The sequence below is a fragment of the Erinaceus europaeus genome, chromosome 1 (genome assembly GCF_950295315.1).
Source record: "Erinaceus europaeus chromosome 1, mEriEur2.1, whole genome shotgun sequence".
In the NCBI taxonomy this organism is placed as follows: Eukaryota; Metazoa; Chordata; class Mammalia; order Eulipotyphla; family Erinaceidae; genus Erinaceus; species Erinaceus europaeus.
Genome location: NC_080162.1, coordinates 207,658,745 through 207,672,074, shown reverse-complemented (window position 1 = coordinate 207,672,074; position 13,330 = coordinate 207,658,745). Strand labels below are relative to the sequence as shown.

General features: G+C 44.6%; 1 long non-coding RNA gene across 1 annotated transcript in view; it reads left to right on the top strand.

Moving 5' to 3' along the window:
• The first annotated feature begins 552 nt into the window (after positions 1-552).
• Positions 553-13,330, top strand: part of LOC132541335 (uncharacterized) — a 12,932-nt gene continuing 154 nt past the window's right edge. Inside the window, exons 1-2 of the long non-coding RNA XR_009552508.1 lie at positions 553-853; positions 9,739-9,873. This is a non-coding gene — a long non-coding RNA (uncharacterized LOC132541335). The remainder of the gene's footprint in view (positions 854-9,738; positions 9,874-13,330) is intronic.

The window sequence follows — 13,330 nt, the reverse complement described above, 5'->3', positions numbered from 1 at the left end:
CAAACATGAGGAAAGTGTATAAATATCTTTCAGTAGGTATCTGCTGAATACCCTTCTCTGAGAACATCCCTCCAAGCAAGATAAATAGGCGACTTTGATTCCTATCAAGGAGACAAGCAGTCAGCAAGATGACAGATCCGTACACGATGAAGACACTTCAGATAACACTTACTACTTGAACAAAATATGAAAGAATACAGTGAGAGAGGAGTGACTGCACGCTCAGCTTGTCCTGCGGCTGGGAGGCACTGACTCCCAAGCTGTGTGGCCTCTTCCCTGCACACAGTTACAGCAAACACTGGGTCATACCACCTGTCCTCGGTGGCCCAGAACAGTAGGTGGTGCCTAGATTCAGACGCCTGTGGCCTCTCTCAGCTCTGTGTCCTGGCAATGAGATGACTGTATTCATACCACACCAACATTTGTGGTGAGTTGATTCTTCTTTCATCCTTTCTTTTTTATTAGTCACTTAGTGATGATTAACAAGACTGTAGGATAACAGGGGCACAATTCCACCCAGTTCCCACTACCAGCATTCTGTAGTACCACCCCCTCTATGAGAAGCTTCCTTATTCTTTATCCCTCTGGGAGTCTGGACCAACAGTCTTTATGAGGTGTGGAAGGTTGGAGTTCTGGCTTCTGCAATTGCTTCTCCACTGGACATGGGTGTTGGCAGCTGGATCCACACCCCCAGCCTGTTTGTAACCTGGTGAGCTTATTTGTCTTTCTGAAGAGACTTGCATGGCTTTCCATGAAGTATCTTGTTTACTTGTCAGAACACGGTGATGAGGTAGTTTGATGGCACCAGTGAGATCAAAAGGGTAGACAGATGAGGAAACCAAGCCTTGGGAAGGTAAGTTTCTTACTTGTGATCATGGGGCGGGCTCGTATTCTCAGGCTGTGTGCCTCGGGAAGCTTCATGTTCAACCACTGAGTAACAAGGTCACTGGGACTGTCCCTCCCTGTAGATTATGAAGAAGTAACTGTGTCATTGAGGTGAAGCATGAATTCGAGTGAGGCACATTCTTATCAGAGCTTCTCAAAAAATTTTTTAAAAAATATTTCATTATATTTATCTGTTTATTGAGTAGAGATAGCCAGCAATTGGGAGGGAGTGGGAGCGAGAGAGGAAGAGAGGCAGAGAGACACCGGCAGCCCTGCTTCACCACTCACACAGCTATCCCCTGCAGGTGGGAGATAAGAGTGGCAGTCCGTTCCTGCTGAGAGTCACTGGTACAAGTGATGTGTCATTTCTGACCTTCCCATGGAAGTGCCATCAAGAGACACTCCAGAGATCTTTCTGGCCTTTGACCTGTGTAGAGACTGCTCTGTCAGCCTGGAATGCAGCATCACTGATTATTTTTTTCTCTCTTTCTCTCTCTCTTTCTTTCTCTCTCTCTCTCTTTTTTTTTTTTTTTTTTTTTTTTTTTTTTTTTTTTTTTTTTTTTTTTTTTTTACCAGAGCACTGCTTAGTTCTGGTTTGCAATGGTGCAGGGGATTGAATTTGGGATTTGGAAGCCTCAGGCATGGGAGTCTGTTTGCATAACCACTACGCTATTCCCCCACCACCCACCCCTGAATGTTTTTTTCTAGTTGACCAGGATAAACATATAGCTTGAGTGAGCAACTCATTTTTGCTGTTTTAAGTCCTTGAAATTTGGGGATACATGTTATTTCAGCTTCACCTTGCTGTTCCTGACTACTAGACCCTCAAGACAGAAAATATTTGAGTGTCACCCTGCACTGATGGGCAATGGTTGCCTAGGGCTCTGAGTGGCCTCAATATTCTAAGTCCCAACCACTTTTTTGAGGAAAGTGGTGGTGGGGTGCACCCAGTTATGCACACATAGTATGAAATATAAGATCTTGCACAAGGATCTGGGTTCAAGTCTTAGGCTCCCCACCTGCAAGGGTTCTTCTTCTAGCGTTTGCCCTTCTTCCGTAGCCAGTCAACAGCGTCAGGTTGAGCCTGATGTAAAGTTTCGAGACCTCCTTTGAATCTGGAGAGGTGGCAGTCATTGACTATGTGGGTCATAGTCTGTCTGGAGCCGCAGGGGCAGTTCGGGTCATCTCTGGCTCCCCAGCGATGGAACATAGCGGCGCACCGGCCATGGCCTGTTTGATAGCGATTGAGGAGGACCCAATCATAACGTGCTAGGTCAAAGCCGGGTTGATGCTTGCAGGGGTCTGTGATGAGGTGTTTGTTCTTGACCTCAGCTGACTGCCAACTCTGTTTCCAAGAGTCTGGAACAGAGAAGTTCAGTGTAGGCGTAGGGGACCAGATTGGGTGACGAGACGTCAAGCGCTAGACAGGGTGGGCGAAGATATCCGCGTATATTGGCAGGTCCGGTCGAGCGTAGACGTGGGAAATGAACTTAGATGATGCCGCATCCCGACAAATATCTGGCGGGGCGATGTTGCTAAGAACTGGCAGCCATGGAACCGGGGTGGAACGGATGGTTCCAGAAATTATTCTCATGGAGGAATATAATTTGGAATCGACCAAGTGGACATGGGGGCTACGGAACCATACTGGGGCACAGTATTCTGCGGTGGAATAGCATAATGCCAGAGATGATGATCGTAGTGTGGAAGCGCTCGCGCCCCATGAGGAGCTGGCCAGTCTTGCAATGATGTGATTCCTTGCGCCCACCTTTGCTGCAGTTTTTATGAGATGTTCGTGAAATGACACCTGCAAGGGTAAAGCTTCACAAGCAGCTGTGCACGGTTGCAGGTGTCTGTCTTTCTCTCTCCTTCTCTGTCTTTCCCATCTCTTTCAATTTCTCTCTATCCTATCCAATAAAGTGGGGAAAAAAATGGCCACCAGGAGCAGTGGATTTGTTGTGCCAGCACTGAGCAATAACCCTGGAGGAAGAGGAAAAAAAAAAAAAGGAAGGTGTTTTGGGTGTACAGATGATGTGTGATGGTCTGACAGGTGACCATGAAAGCTCTGGAAGTTCTCCATTTTGTAGATAGCTAGAAGGCCTATTTTAGTTATATTCCAAAGGGCCTGTGATTATGCTTTTTTTTTTTTTTTCCCTGAGCCTGAAACCTGATATGCAGGTGGAGCTAAGTTATTGTCTGGGGAGATGATGTCATGGTTGGACAAAGGACCAGAAAACTGGATCAGGGAAAAGAGTAGCTCCCAAATATGGGAAAGGTGTATAAATACTGTTGACTGTAAACCTCATGGATTTGATCTTATCTGGGGCCCATATTCAGCTTAGGAGCCTATGTGACCTCTGCATCCCTGTAGATGGAAGTTCAAGGAAGTAACTTCAGAATTTTCTGTTGTCCCTCCTGGGTATTGACCCCACCACCTCCCAGCCCAGCATCTCTGTTCTCTGTGAATATTTCTCATTGGCTACACCCACCTTATGTAATTCTTCAGCCTTCTTTTTCCTTCTGCTTGGCTTTCAATCCCCTCAAATCCAGATTCAAACCTACCTTTCCAGGACTCCCAGATGTTTCCTGTTCATTCTGACCTCAGCGGATTCCCTGCTGGCCTCAGACCCCTCAATTATACTTGCCCAGTGCAGACCTCCATCATCAGCTCTCTCTCCTGATGCTGTCCTACCTGGCTCTGTGGGCACTAGCCCCTGGATCCCACAGTCTCCAAACCAGGCAGTGCAGTTTACTCACACCATCAATCTTGCACCGTCTACTTCTGTTATCTTACCCTTCATTTTTCCGTGGCTATCTAGCATTCCTCGTGTTGGAGTCTTGACTCCTTAACTAGGTTTTTTTTTTTTTTTTTTACTCAAGGAATGGACTCGGTGTTGCAACTCCTTGCCACAATACTTGGTGATAACAGCAGCTTGAGAAATACACTTTAAATTTTTGGTTGGGTGGTTGGCAGGAGGCTATGGAGTCGAAGGGGAAAAACCAAAGCCGAGTCAACGGACAGCTTCACCCCCCACCATACACACTTTATTTGTCATAGTCCATGCAGTCTCTTCTATCTCTGGTTCTACGGGTAGCACAACCCAAGTATCTACCTATCTTTGCTTTCTGAAACACCGTCCAGTCCAAAGGTCAATACTGGTGAACATAAGTCATAGCTGCTTTAAATTCTGGGATGAAGGAAAGAGCAGATACCTGGGCAACAGGAGACCAGGCATCAAGTTTTCCTGTAGTGGGCAGGAGACTCTGCCCAGTCAACTAGTGTCTAAGCATAGCCACAAGGAAGTGTGGGAAATAATCACACAGAGGGGCAGCGTTTGATCCTTAGAAGATTCACCACACTCAGCAACAAAGAAACAAATGACCATATCCAAAATGGGGAACAGAATATTCACCAAAAAACAGATCCAGAAGGCCAATGGGCATATGAAAAAATGTTCTAAGTCATTGATTGTCTGAGAAATACAAATAAAGACGACAGTGAGATACCACTTTCCTCCTGTGAGAATGTCATACATTAGGAACTACAGCAACAACAAATGCTGGAGAGGTTGTGGGGACAAAGGAACCTTCCTGCACTGCTGGTGGGACTGTAAATTGGTCCAACCCCTGTGGAGAGCAGTCAGGAGAACTCTTAGAAGGCTAGAGGAGGACCTACCCTTTAACCCTGCAATTTGTCTCTTGGGGATATGTCCTAAGGAACCAAATACACCCATCCAAAAAGATCTGTGTATACCTGTGTTCATAGCAGCACAATTTGTAATAGCCAAACCTGAAAGCAACCCAGGTGTCCAACAATAGATGACTGGATCAGGAAGTTGTAGTATTTATGCACAATGGACTGCTACTCAACTATAAAAAATAATGAATCCACCTTCTTTGACCCATCTTGGATGGAGCTAGAAGAAAGCACGTTAAGTGAGATAAACCAGAAAGAGAAAGAGGAGTATGGAGCTATCCACTCACAAACAGAAGTTGAGAAAGAAGAACAGAAAGGGAAACACAAAGCAGAACTTGAATGGGGTTTGGTTGATTGCACCAAAGTAAAAGACTCTGAGAGAAGGGAAGATAGATTTTAAGCTCATTTGTATGGGGGTAGGCATAGGCACACAGATATGGTGGGAATGATGTTAATCTATACTACTATTAACTTAATTAATTGATTGATTGGTTAATTAATTAAAGGAGGCTCAAACTGACTGAAGGAGAGGGTCTGCAGAATCCATGGGTAGCACGAACATTCAGAGAGGAGCAAATGCTTTCAAAAGTCTGCGTTAAGTGATACACTGACAACTCCACTGTGTGGATACGTTTTACAGAGAGGTGTTCTTTATTTTTTCTTTACTGGGGGATGAATGGGTTATAGTCGACAGTAAAACACAGAAGTTGGTACATGTGTAACATTTCTCCGTTTTCCACATAATACTCTAACCCCCCACCTAAGTAAGTCCTCTACCATCATATTCCAGGACCTGAACCCTATCCCCCACCCCAGAGTCCTTGACTTCCGGTGCAATACACCAACTCCAGTCCAAGTTTTATTTAATGTTTCCATTCTGATCTTGTTTTTCAACTCTGCCTGTGAGTGAGACCATCCCATATTCATCCTTTATAGAGAGACATTCATAATGGATCAAGATTTTTTTTTTTTCTGCCTCTAGTGTTATTGCTGGTTCTTGGTGCTGGTGCTACAAATCCACAGCCCCTGGTGGCCATTTTTTTCCCACTTTATTGGATAGGACAGAGAGAAACTGACAGAGGAGGGAGAGATAGAAAGGGAGAGAGAGAGGGGGCTGGGCGGCAGAACATAGTACAAAGTGCAAGGACCCACACAAGGATCATGGTTCAAACCGCCAGCTCCCCATCTGCAGAGGGGATGCTTTGCAAGTGGTGAAGCAGGTCTATAGGTGTCTCAGGCAGAAGCTGAAAAACAAGATCAGAAAAAAAAAACAAAAAAAAAACAGAAGTAGAACCTGAACTGGAATTGGCGTATTGCACCAAATAAAAGACTCTGGGGTGGGTGGGTGGGGAGAATACAGGTCCAAGAAGGATTCAGAGGACCTAGTGGGGATTGTATTGTTATATGGGAAACTGGGGAATGTCATGCATGTACAAACTATTGTACTTACTGTTGAATGTAAAAAATTAATCCCCCAATAAAAAAATCAGAGTCCCCCCCCCAAAAAAAAAAAGAGAATTATAGGTGTCTATCTTTCTTTCCTCCTCTCTGTCTTTCCCTCCTCTCTCAACTTCTCTCTGTCTTGTCCAACAACAACAGCAATGGAAAAAATGGCCACCAGGAGCAGTGGATTCATAGTGCAGGTACCGAGCCCTGGAGGAAAAAAAAGAAAGGGAGAGAGAAAGAGAGACACCTGCTGACCTGTTTTGCCACTTATGAATTGTCTTCCTGCAAGTGGGGAGTGGGAGTTCAAACCTGCATCCATGTGTGTGTCCTTGCACTTTGTACTATGTGCACTTGACCAGGAGCACCACTGCCTGGTACTCAAGATTCTGTTTCTCTTTTCCTTCCTTCCTTCCTTCCTTCCTTCCTTCCTTCCTTCCTTCCTTCCTTCCTTCCTTCCTTCTTTCCTTCCTCTCTCTCTCTCTTTCTTCCTTCTTTGCAGGTACTTTTGTGCAAACATTCCCATTTATTATCCATCTATTTTTCCTTCTTTCCTACCGTCCTGGTCACTGACAGTTTGTCTGGCCTGCTTGTGTGAAAAAGAGCGTGTTTGAAACAGAAAACCACTTTTTTTTTTTGTCTGTCATATCTGGGTCGCCTGGACTTCACTGTTTTGGCTGGCTTTTTCTAATCAAGAGACACAGAAGGAGAGCCCCCAAACTTCCCTCAGTGTGGTGGGTCCCTTGCTCAAGTCTGGGTCACGTGCTTGGTCAGTGAGTTCTTTTGCCAGCCTCATGAAAACACTTTAGAAAGATGGGAGCACTCGAGCAGACAGGACCTCAGGAGTGGAAAACCGAGTGTCGGTGAACTTGGAGAGACACTGTTGTGCAGATCACCAAAGCTTTGGAGGATAGGTTTTAGGATCAATTCTAAGAATCTATAGGATGTATAGTGTGTCACTTTTACTGCTATGTCAGCAGAACTTGGTTTTTGGGAAAACTGTGTCAGAAGTAGAGAAGCTATCACACCACGTTGATGTTGTATCTTATGTATGAGACACATTTCAAGGATGCCTTCCTGGAGATGGGAAAGCTGTGGTGTGTGGGAGTGGGAATTAAAATAAGTCCTTTTTTGTTAGTGATATAATCCCGATTAATAAGATTACAATATAACAGGGGTACAATTCCACACAATTCCCACCATCAGAGTTCTGTATCCCATCCCCTCCACTGGAAGCTTCTCTATTCTTTATCCCTCTGGGAGTCCAGACCAAAATTCTTTATGGGGAGCAGAAGGTGGGAGTTCTGGCTTCTGTAGTTGCTTCTCTGCTGGACATGAGCATTGGCAGGTGATCCATATCCCAGACCAGGCTGAGATTTTCAGAGAGAGAGAAAGAGAGAGAGAGAGAGAGAGAGAGAGAGAGAGAGGAGAGAGAGAAAGAGAGAGAGAGAGAGAGACTGGAAGTGAGGTGGAGAGGACACCACAATGATGAAGCTTTCTCTGACTTCATAATGGCCTGGCTTCAGAGTGGGTCACATGCATAACAAAGTAAGTGTGCCCTATCCAGGTGAGCTCTTGCCAGCCCCTTCTATTTTCTACATTTAATTGCATCCTAAACTTCAGATCTGATCTGGTTTCTCTATGTATACAAGCTTATATGAATAGCCAGACCTGTCCCTCCCTTGCCTGAGGTCCTGTCCAGTTCAGTTCTCTGGTCCCTGGCTGACAGGCACCAGGGACGTCTGTTGTTAAAGTAGCTTCGCAGTGGTGAACAGAGACTCGGGGGACACACGGCTGGGCTGAGAAGCTGCAGTTTAATCTTTATTCACGAGCGGGCAAATCACCACACCATGTGCTTCCCTATCATTCTTTCTCCGCCGCTGCTGCTGGGACTCTGGACATCCTTAGCATACGGGGGCGGGGAGAAAACAGGGCGCGAAACTAGCAAGGGCCAAACCAATTTTTCTCAGAGGTCAGGGGGAAAGGGAGCAAACCAGTATGACCAACAGACGTCCAGCCACGTTCTGTAATGAACACCTTACACTTGTGCTGAGGTCGCTGTGGGAGAGGTGTCCTGGTACAAACCCGGGCTGGGATGGATGAGTCATTGCACATTTTACATACTTCACTTCATAAGTACTGCCAGATTGCTGTCTGGAATGAATGTACTGTTTACACTCATGCCAGACATGTGCAGGGTGCCCTGCCCCAGGTGTCTTAGGATGGACACATTTGACAGCTCGAGCACGCTAGGGTTTGGGATGAGCCTCTCTTTGATGCTTTGTTCTGTGATAGTCATTGAAAGGATGTTGGGCAGGTAAAGAGGAGGGAGGGAATCTTCCTAATGCACCTCCAGTTCCCCCAGAAATCCCCACCCAGTAGACTTCCCTCTACCTCTCGTTGGCCAGGTAGGGCCCAGTGTCCTCCAAACTAGGCCCTGATGGTGTGAGCCTCTGCTGCCTGCCCTGAACTGGGCACCTCTGAAGGAGCATGAAGCAAACAGTCACTTTTTTAAAGTTTATTTTGTATTACTTATTTATTTTTCACCACTCTCATCACCAAAGGTCTGTGTCCCCACCCCGCCCCTATAGATAACCACTCTACTTCTCCCATAGTCTTGAAAATGAGTTGACTTTTTTTTTACATTCATGTACTCAGTTCTCTATATTATACATAAGTGTGAAACCATCCTGTAGTTGTCCTTCATATTTATTTATTTATTTAAACCAGAGCACTGCTCAGCTCTGGCTGGTGGTGGTACAGGGTGTTGAACCTGGGACTTTGGAGCCTCAGGCATGAGAATCTCTTTGCATAACCATTATGCTATCTACCCCTGTGCTCCATCATCTCCTTACTGGCTTCAATGAGCATCATCTTCTCCAATTCCATCCACTTTATCCCAAAGGACACGATGTCATCCCTTTTTTACTGCTGCATAATACTTTGTTGAGTATATGTCCCCTAAGATTTTTATCCAGTCATTTGTTGAAGGGCATTTTGGTTGTTTCCAGGTTTTTACTTTTGTGAATAAAGCTGCTATTGACATGGGCATGCATATATCCCTCCAAATCAGTGTTTGTTATTATGTCTTTGGGCATATGCCTAGTAGTGCAATTGCTGGGTCATATGCTGGATGATTTCCATTGTATGTGTTTAAGGATTCTCCACACTGTTTTCCATAGTGGTTATACCAGTTTGCATTCCCACCAGCTGTGCAGCAGAGTTCCTCTCTCCACATCCTCTCCAACACTTCTCTTGTTTTATTTATGGAGCCCATTCTCATAGGTGTAATGTGGAATCTCAGTGTGGTTTTGATTTGAATTTCTCTGATGGTGAATGAATTAGAATATTTCCGCCTGTCTGTAGAACTGTCTATTCATACCTTCTGCCCACTTTTTTATTGGGCTGTTCTTTTTCTTTTTGTTGAGGTGTATGAGTTTTTTTTTATAGGTGTCTGAAATTTATTATGAAAGCAGCGACTCTTCACTTCTATTGGCTACTCACCTCTAGTGGAATCTCCCATACTCCCACTTTAAATTTGTCAATTGCTTGAACCTCTACTGTATGAAGGCTCTTGCCTCCAATTCTATTTATTTATTTATTTAAACTATTTATAGAGAATTTCAGAAGCAATGAACCAAATGGTACATGTCTATTTCCTTGAGGATTCAATTTACCCAACTAATTTCAGTATCCGTTCATTCTTCCTCCAGGTGGAGAAGTCGAAAGTCAGACCTGTTCCCAACCCAATTTAGCTTAGATTTCTGTTCCAGATTCTTACAGGTGGAGTCAGGATAGATATTTTAAAGGGAAGGCACAGAAACTCCAACCTCTGCCATGCTTCCAAGGTAGGTTGTCAACTGGGGAAGATATTCCTGGGATAAGCTTTGCCTCTACACTTAAAATGAACAGGTTGGATGTCAAGTTTTTTTTTTTTTTTATCTCTCCTCTCTTCTTTTTATCTCTGACATTTTAATTCTGGATTCTTCTTTTTTTAAAATTTATTTATTTATGAGAAAGGTAGGAGGAGAGAGAAAGAACCAGACATCACTCTGGCGTATGTGCTGCCTGGTATCAAACTCGGGACCTCATGTTTGAGAATCCAAAGCTTTATCACTGCACCACCTCCCAGACCACAATTCTGGATTCTTCCTTTTCAGGAGTCTGAGAAGTATCTGACAGTCTCCCCAAATCACTGACCAAGCAGGAGATGAATTCTTTTCCTCTGGTATTAGAAAATACATGAAACTGGAAAAAAAATGTCCCCCAGTCACCACTGTATTTCCCCATACAGGAGAATATACATTTCCCTTACAGCCCCTCTGTCAGAGCACATGATTTTGCCAGTGACTTGGTCACTGCTGAGCTATCTTCATTTAATGTAGTTTTGACAGAATAGTTGGTCTAGAAATTTTATTTTCAATTAAGCTTGTTGAACTGGCTTGGGTTTGAAAGGAATCCATTAGGGCGGCTAATTACATAGCAGTTGCTACAAGGAGATATTTGCACTCAGTTTCAGCTCTTAGGTAATTCAAGTCAAATGCTTTTTATTTCCCTTCCCAGAGCTGTGAGAGACCATCTCCATCTCACACTGCGGGCTTCTCAAGAGTTGTTTTTCAAAACAGCAATGTTGGTGGAGGCTATTTCTGTCCTAACAGAATAATTCATATGTACTAAGGCAGCCAAAAAGCTAACAACTTAAAAACCAGCAGGAGCATCTTTTTGTGTTTGTGTGGGTGGCTTATTTATTTTGCCCCTAGAGTTATCACTGGGTCTCAGTCTGGAAGTATGAATCCACTGCTCTGGAGGTCTTTTTTTTTTCCTACTCCCCTTCCCCTTCCCTATTTTATTATGTAGGACAGAGAAAATTGAGAAGGGAAGGAGGGGATGGAGAGAGGGAGAGAGGTGCCGGGTGGTGGCACACCTGGTTGAGCACACATGCTACCGTGCATGAGGACCTGGGTTTGAGCTCCCAGCCCCCATCTACAAGGGGAAAACTTCACGAGTGGTGAAGCAGGACTGCAGGTGTCTCTCTATCGCCCCCTTCTCTCGCTATTTCTGGCTGTCTCTATCCAATAAATAAATAAATAAAGATAAAAAAACTTAAGAGAGAGAGAGAGGGGAATGGGTACCTACATACTGGCTTTTCTGCTTGTTAAGCATCCCCACTGCAGGTGGGGAGCCGGGCTCAGACCCAGATTCTTACACATGGCGGTGTGTGCTCACTGGGTGTGTCATTACCCAGCCCCAGGGTTAAATCTTTGTGAACTGTAAGTTATCCTTTGTACTGTCATACTCCTTTGTGGATTTTAGCTGGAATCAAAGACCACTGGAATTCCTTGAAAATTACCAAAGACTTCCCCATTTGCAAACTGCCATCAATATCACTTCATTTTAAAATGGAAGACCTTGGCAGGTGTTTCAAAAATAGTGCTTTTTTGGGCCAGTGGTGGGGCAGTGGGTTGAGCATAAGGATCCTGGTTCAAGCCCCTGGCTCCCCACCTGCAGGGCCTTTGCTTCATAAGCAGTGAAGCAGGTCTGCAGGTGTCTGTCTTTCTCCCTCTCGCTATCTTCCCCTCCTCACTCAATTTCTCTCTGTCTTACCCAATGGGGAAAAAATGGCCACCAGGACCAGCGGATTTGTGCCCTAGTGATAACCCTGGAGAAAAATATACATATAGTTTTAAAGGTTTGTTTGCTTTCATGAGGGATGGGGAAAGGGAGGGATAGGTGGATGCCAGAGCACTACTCAGCTCTGACATATGACGGTACCTGAGGTTGAACCTGGATCTCTGGGGCCTCCTTCAGCCCTGCAAGCCTGCTGTGACACAATTGTACTACGTCCTCTGTCCTGGCTCTGACAGATGTTACTGGGGTGGTTTTGGTGTCAGCCTACTTGGAAACATAGAGAACACTTTATTTCTCCACTTTCTATTTCTTGCACAAAACACACTTGCTGACATACCTCATCTTGCACACCACTCAGGCAAAAACATTCCTTCTTCCTAAGTTGGAACACAAGTTTCTTGGGAACAAAAGCCGTGTGTGTGTGTGTGTGTGTGTGTGTGTGTGTGTGTGTGTGTGTGTGTGTGAGAGTGTGTGAGAGTGTGTGTGTGAGTGTGTGTGTGTGTGTGTGAGTGTGTGTGTGTGTGTGAGAGTGTGTGTGTGTGAGTGTGTGTGTGTGAGTGTATGTGTGTGTGAGAGTGTGTGTGTGAGTGTGTGTGTGAGTTTGTGTGTGAGTGTGTGTGTGAGTGTGTGTGTGAGTGTGTGAGAGTGTGTGTGTGAGTGTGTGTGAGTGTGTGTGTGAGTGTGTGTGTGTGAGTGTGTTTGTGAGTGTGTGTGTGTGAGTGTGTGTGAGTGTGTGAGTGTGTGTGTGAGTGTGTGTGAGTGTATGTGTGTGAGTGTGTGTGAGAGTGTGTGTGTGTGTGTGTGAGTGTGTGTGAGTGTGAGTGTGTGAGTGTGTGTGAGAGTGTGTGAGTGTGTGTGTGTGTGAGTGTGTGTGTGTGTGAGAGTGTGTGAGTGTGTGTGTGTGTGAGTGTATGTGAATGTGTGTGAGTGTGTGTGTGTGTGTGTGTGTGTGAGTGTGTGTGTGTGAGTGTATGTGAATGTGTGTGAGAGTGTGTGAGTGTGTGAGAGTGTGTGTGTGTGAGTGTGTGTGTGTGTGTGAGTGTGTGTATGTGTGTGTGTGTGTGTGTGTGTGTGTGTGTGTGTGTGTGTGTGTGTGTGTGTGAAGGAGCTTTATAGGGCCCAGACTTGGAAGCTTAGCTGTGCTCTACCTCTGAGCTACTACACTACTCAAGAAATTGTACTTTTTTTTAATCTCATTTTGCCCCGGCACATAATCGATATTCAGATGTATAAATGAATGAATAAAGGAACAAATAAAAGTAGATTTCTCTGAATCTCTCATCTTAAAGGTTCAAGAGTATAATACATAAAGTGTAAGTTAATGTATTTACATGTATATAAATAGTTATACACATATAACCAATAAACATATTACATATATATATATATATATATATGAGCTGGGGTAGGGTAGCCCCACTGGCATTGCAATAGGCTGCCATAACTGGTGCCTCAGGTTCCTAGGTTCAACCCACAGCAGCACCACAAGCCAGAGCTGGCAAAGCTCTAGTGAAAAGCGAAGCAAAAGAAACCACATTTTCCAATAAATCTAAAATCCTTTTTGATCAGCAAGATAATTTGGTTAGGTAACTTGCTATCACTTTGAGCACATTCTTAGACTTCTCTGATGTATTTACATACACAAAGAGATCACTAGATTCATAGACTATGTCAACT